The sequence below is a fragment of the Hordeum vulgare genome, chromosome 2H (assembly GCF_904849725.1).
Source record: "Hordeum vulgare subsp. vulgare chromosome 2H, MorexV3_pseudomolecules_assembly, whole genome shotgun sequence".
In the NCBI taxonomy this organism is placed as follows: domain Eukaryota; kingdom Viridiplantae; phylum Streptophyta; class Magnoliopsida; order Poales; family Poaceae; genus Hordeum; species Hordeum vulgare.
This window is the reverse complement of record NC_058519.1, coordinates 531444427-531450426: the sequence shown is the minus strand read 5'-3', so window position 1 is coordinate 531450426 and position 6000 is coordinate 531444427.

The following is a 6000-nucleotide window of genomic DNA, read 5'->3' as shown; positions in this document are numbered from 1 at the left end:
TATCTAGCAAGACGGGTAGCATACATACCTCCATAAACAACGCCTTTAGAACGGTGCGTGTTCAACTGTTGAGCTACTCTGGCGCCCAAGCTATAAGTTTTATCATTATAAAGGGCTTCACGCAAAACCGCAAGATCTGGGGAGCTAAGGGCCCCAGCTTTCCCATGGCCAATCAAACATTTTCCCACGAATAATGAGAAGTACCAAAGCACGGGAAAATGTATGCTAGCAGCTCTAGCGCAAGACACTCCTCTCTCCTCTCCTACAGCAATAGTATCTATGAAAGCCTACAAGTCCCGTGGACGAGGTTCATGAATATCCCCAACATAAGGTAATTTGCAAACATTGCAAAAATCCTGGAGTGACATGCGCTGGGGATATCATATAATTTGAACTCAACCACAGGAGGACTCTTCCTTGGATAGAAATTAAAGCTTTGCACGAAAATATTAGTGAGGAGGAGGTATTGCGGACACTTATCTTCAACGAAGGCAGTAAGGCCTGCATTCTCCACCAAGTAATAAAAGTCCTCATAAAGTACGGCGGCGCGTAAGAACACATCGCTTGGCCACTCGCACGCTCGAACTTCTGCAACTCGGGGGACCGGATACTTGGGTTTCTTCTTCTCATTTTCATCATCCTTGGGGTCACAGCTGGAAGAGCCTCTTAAGAACCTCCTCATCTTTCCTTTTTCTTTCTCTAAAATTTTTAGTGACTCTAAGGAAAAGTGAACATGGCCCAACGAAACTCGTAGCAACTACTCTTTCAAGTGCCTAGAGGCCATATCACGCATCAAAACTACTTGGGACCAGCTAAAATTAGCATGCAAAGCTCAAGAACAGGGTCACTAAGGCAGCAAAAATGTGCAACGAATAAGGCACTAGAGCAAAAACTAATTGGACCAACGGAGGAGTCACATACCAAGGAGCAATTTCCCCAAAACAGATTGGTGAATGGGGCTTTGCACAAGGAGATCGAAAATCGCAGCAAGAAGAGCAAGAACACGGGTTTGAGCTGCGGGATGATTTTTTCTAGAGGTAGGAGAAGGAGATGGGAGCTGGAATAAGTGGAGGGGGGACACGTGGGCCCCACAAGCCTGGTAGGCGCGGCCAGGGGGGTGCCCGCGCCTCCAGGGCTTGTGGCCCAATGGTGCATCCCCCTGACAAGTTCTCCGTCTCAGAATTTTTCAAAAATTCCAGAAAAAATCATACTTGATTTTCACGCCATTCGGAGAACTTCTATTTTTGGGACACTTTTCTACGGGACGGAAAAAGTAGAAAACAGGAAAAACTAAAGGAAAATCTATCATTTTTCTTATAACCTATTGAAGGTGAGGTTTGGAACAAAGGGTTGTGACTCTCAGATTCATCCATCTCATGGTTAACATAAGAAATCCGTCAATGAGGTTGATGAGGTCTCCTTGACAAACTTTTTTTGAATCGCGTAAAAACGGAGAATTTTCAAATAGTCACTAGGTTACCTCAATGGGGATGTGCATATCCCCAACAAGCAAATCATACTTCATCTTAACAGTAGGTATAGGGCTTTCAAAGCTCCCAATAAGAATCGATGAAGTTTTTTCAATAGCATTGATGCAATGTACTCGATATTGTTTCTTCAGAAAGTGCACCGTATGCTCATTACCATTGACATGGAAAGGGACATTGCCTTTGTTGAAATCAATAACAGCCCCTGCAGTGTTTAGAAAGGGTCTTCCAAGGATGACCGCCATGGCATCATCCTCGGGAATATCCAAAATAACAAAGTCTGTTAAGATAGTGACGTTAGCAACCACAACAGGCACATCCTCGCAAATGCCGATAGGCAAAGCAGTTGATTTGTCGGCCATTTGCAGAGAGATTTTAGTGGGTGTCAACTTATCCAGTTCAAGCCTACGATAAAGAGAGAGAGGCATAACACTAACACCGGCTCCAAGGTCGCATAAAGCAGTTCTAACGTAGTTTCCTTTAATGGAGCAAGGTATAGTGGGCACTCCGGGATCACCTAGTTTCTTAGGAGTTCCACCCTTGAAGGTATAATTAGGGAGCATGGTGGAAATCACAACCTCAGGTATCCTCCTCTTATTAGTAACAGTATCCTTCATGTACTTGGCATACGGAGACATTTTGAGCATATCTGTCAAACACATTTGCAGAAAGACAGGTCTAATCATTTCAACAAATCGCTCAAAATCCTCATCCTCCTTTTTCTTGGATGGTTTGGGAGGTAAGGGCATGGGTTTCTGAACCCATGGTTCCCTTTCTTTATCATGCTTCCTAGCAGCGAAATTGTTCTTATCGTATCTCTTATTCTTAGGCTGTGGGTTATCAAGATCAATAGGTTCAATCTCCACATCCTGATCATTGCTAGGTTGAGCATCAACATGAACATCACTATTAATATTATTATTAGGATCATGTTCATCACCAGATTGTGTTTCAGCATTAGAAACAGAGACATCGTTTGGATTCTTGGGTGTAACAGCAACAGGGTTGCTAGCGTGCAAGTTCCTATCATCTTTCTTTTTCTTTATAGGATGACTAGGTGCATCAGTGCTAACTCCTTGAGAATCTTGTTCAATTCTCTTAGGATGACCCTCAGGATACAAAGGTTCCTGGGTCATTCTACCACCTCTAGTGACGACTCTAACAGAATTGTCATTCAACTCATTGAGCAAGTCATTTTGAGCATTAAGTACTTGTTCTACTTGAGTAGTAACCATAGAGGCATGTTTACTCAAGAGCTTAAGATCATTTACATTTCTGTCCACACAAGCACTTAAATGACTAAGCATACGAGCATTCTGTTCCAATTGTCTGCTAACATAATCATTGAAACTTTGTTGTTTGACAACAAAGTTATAAAATTCATCCAGGCATAAGCTAGCAGGTTTATCAAAAGCAATATCACTCTCATTGAATCTAGGAAGAGAATTTACCTCTACTACCCGTGTTGGGTTATCAAGACCATGGATCTCTTCGATAGGTGGTAGATTTTTGACATCTTCAGATTTGATGCCTGTCTCTTTCATAGATTTCTTAGCTTCTTGCATATCTTCAGGACTGAGGAATAGGATACCTCTTTTCTTAGGAGTTGGCTTCGGAGGTGGTTCGGGATTAGTCCAAGCATTCTCATTGCACAAGATATTATTCAATAGGATCTCAGCTTGTTCTACAGTTCGTTCCCTAAAAACACAACCGGTACAACTATCTAGGTGGTCCTTAGAAGCATCGGTTAGTCCATTATAGAAGATATCATGTATTTCATTCTTTTCAAGAGGGTGATCAGGCAAAGCATTCAGTAGCTGGACGAGCCTCCCCCAAGCTTGTGGGAGACTCTCTTCTTCAACTTGCGCAAAGTTGTATATTTCCTGCAAGGCAGCTTGCTTCTTATGGGCAGGAAAATATTTTTCAGAGAATTAGTAGATCATATCCTGGGGACTACGCACACAACAAGGAGCAAGAGAAGTGAACCAAGTCTTAGCATCATCCTTTAGCGAGAAAGGAAACAACTTAAGGATATAGTAGTGGCGGATCTTTTCCTCACTCATGAATAGGGTGGCTATATCGTGCAGTTTGGTAAGATGTGCTACCACCGTTTCAGACTCATAACCGTGAAAAGGATCAGATTCGATCAGAGTGATTAACTCAGGGTCGACAGAGAATTCATAATCCTTATCGGTCACAAAGATAGGCGAAGTAGCAAACTTCGGGTCGTATTTCATCCTAGCGTTCAAAGATTTTTATTTCCACTTGCGCAGTAAGTTCTCAAGATCATAGCTATCCCTACAAGCAAGAAATTCCTCAGCTATCTCTCCCTCCATAACATAACCCTCAGGCATATCAGGCAATTCATATCTAGGAGAGCTAGTTCTAACAGGCGAAATAGCAGGTTCTACTTCAATAATCTCAGCAGTTTCAGAAGTATCATCACATCTAGCAGCAACTCTAGCAATTTGTGCATCAAGGAATGCACCTAGTGGCAAAGCAGTATCAAGCAAGGCATCATCACAAGCATCATGAACAGCAGAAGTAGCATCATCAAGCACAGGCGACACATCAAAAATTCTAGCAGGAGGTGGTGTCGCAAACTTACTCATAACTGAAGGTGAATCAAGTGCAGAGCTAGATGGCAGTTCCTTACCTGTCCTCGTAGTTGAGGGCAAGACTTTAGTTTTTGGATCTCTCGGATTCCTCATAGTGATCAGCAGACGTAAATCCCAAGTGACTCACATAATAGATCTATGCCTCCCCGGCAACTGCGCGAGAAAATAGTCTTGATCGCAACAGTTTTCGAGGGTAGAGTATTCAACCCAAATTTGTTGATTCGACACAAGGGGAAGCCAAAGAATATTCTCGGGTATTAGCAGTTGAGTTGTCAATTCAACCACACCTGAAAGACTTAGTATCTGCAACAAAGTATCAGTAGCAAAGTAGTGTGATAGTAACAGTAGCAACAGTAACAGTAGCAACAGTAACAGTAGCAGCAGTGATAGCAATAGCGACAGAGTAACAGTAGCAGCAGTGACAACAGTAGCAGCAAAGTAACGTAGCAAGGACCAGTAGGAAAAACTCATGGGCATTGGATCGGTGATGGATAATTATGTCGGATGATATTCATCATGCAACAGTTATAACAAGGAGAGATAAGTAACTAGCTCCAGTTCGTCAATGTAAAGTAGGCATGTATTCCGTATGTAGTCATACGTGCTAAGGGAAAAGAACTTGTATGACATCTATTGTCCATCCCTCCCGTGGCAGCGGGGTCCTAATGGAAACTACGGGATATTAAGGTTCTCCTTTTAATAGAGAACCGGAACAAAGCATTAACACTTGGTGAATACATGAACTCCTCATACTATGGTCATCTCCGAGAGTCGTTCCGGCTATTGTCACTCCGGGGTTGCCGGGTCATAAAACATAGTAGGTGACTACAACTTGCAAGATAGGATCATGAACACACATATATTGATGAGAACATAATAGGTTCAGATCTGAAATCATGGCACTCGGGCCCTAGTGACAAGCATTAAGCATGGCAAAGTAGTAGCAACATCAATCTCAGAACATAGTGGATACTAGGGATCAATCCACGTCAAAACTAACACGATTACATGATAGATCTCATCCGACCCATCAACGTCCAGCAAGCCTACAATGAGATTACTCACGAACGGTGAAGAGCATCAGGGAATTGGCGATGAAGGAAGGTTGGTGATGACGATGGCGACGATCTCCCCTCTTCGAAGCCCAGAACGACTCCAGATCTCCCCTCCAGAGGAAGAAGAGGAGGTCGTGGCGCCTCCGTATCGTAAAACGCGATGAACTATTCTCCTTATTTTTTTTCCGGACAAAATGGACTAAATAGAGCTAGAGTTGGAGGCGGTGGAGCTCTGAGGGGCCCACAAGCCTGCTAGGCGCTGCCAGGGGGGCCACGCCTGGTGGGCTTGTGGGCTCCTCGCTCCACTCCTTCGGTTGATTCTTGTGCCAGTATTTTTTTTATATTCCACAAAAAATCCTCGTAAATTTCCAGGTCATTCCAAGAACTTTTATTTCTGCGCAAAAACAACACCATGGTTATTTTGCTGAAAACAGCGTTAGTCCGGGTTAGTTCCATTCAAATCATGCAAATTAGAGTCCAAAACAAGGGCAAAAAAGTTTGGAGAAGTTGATACGACGGAGACGTATCAATAAGCAATCCCCATATTTAGTAGCCCCCGAGCCCTATGTGTGTTTGAAAAAACTCATGCGGGGGTCAAAGTTATGCGGGGAAAACACATAAAATCTATTTTAAATATGAGTTTTAGCCCCCAAGACTCTGGTAAGATGATAGAAAAGGCTTAACAAAGGTTTCAAAATATGTGATAACTTTGGAGTCTAACACGTATGTATGCAGTCCTCGTCTTTGGCAGCAACCCCCAACTCCGTGGAGTTGGCCGAAATGAATGGGAAGCTTAAGAGGTGTGAGGAAGAACTCGACCTACTTAACAAGTGGTTTGAT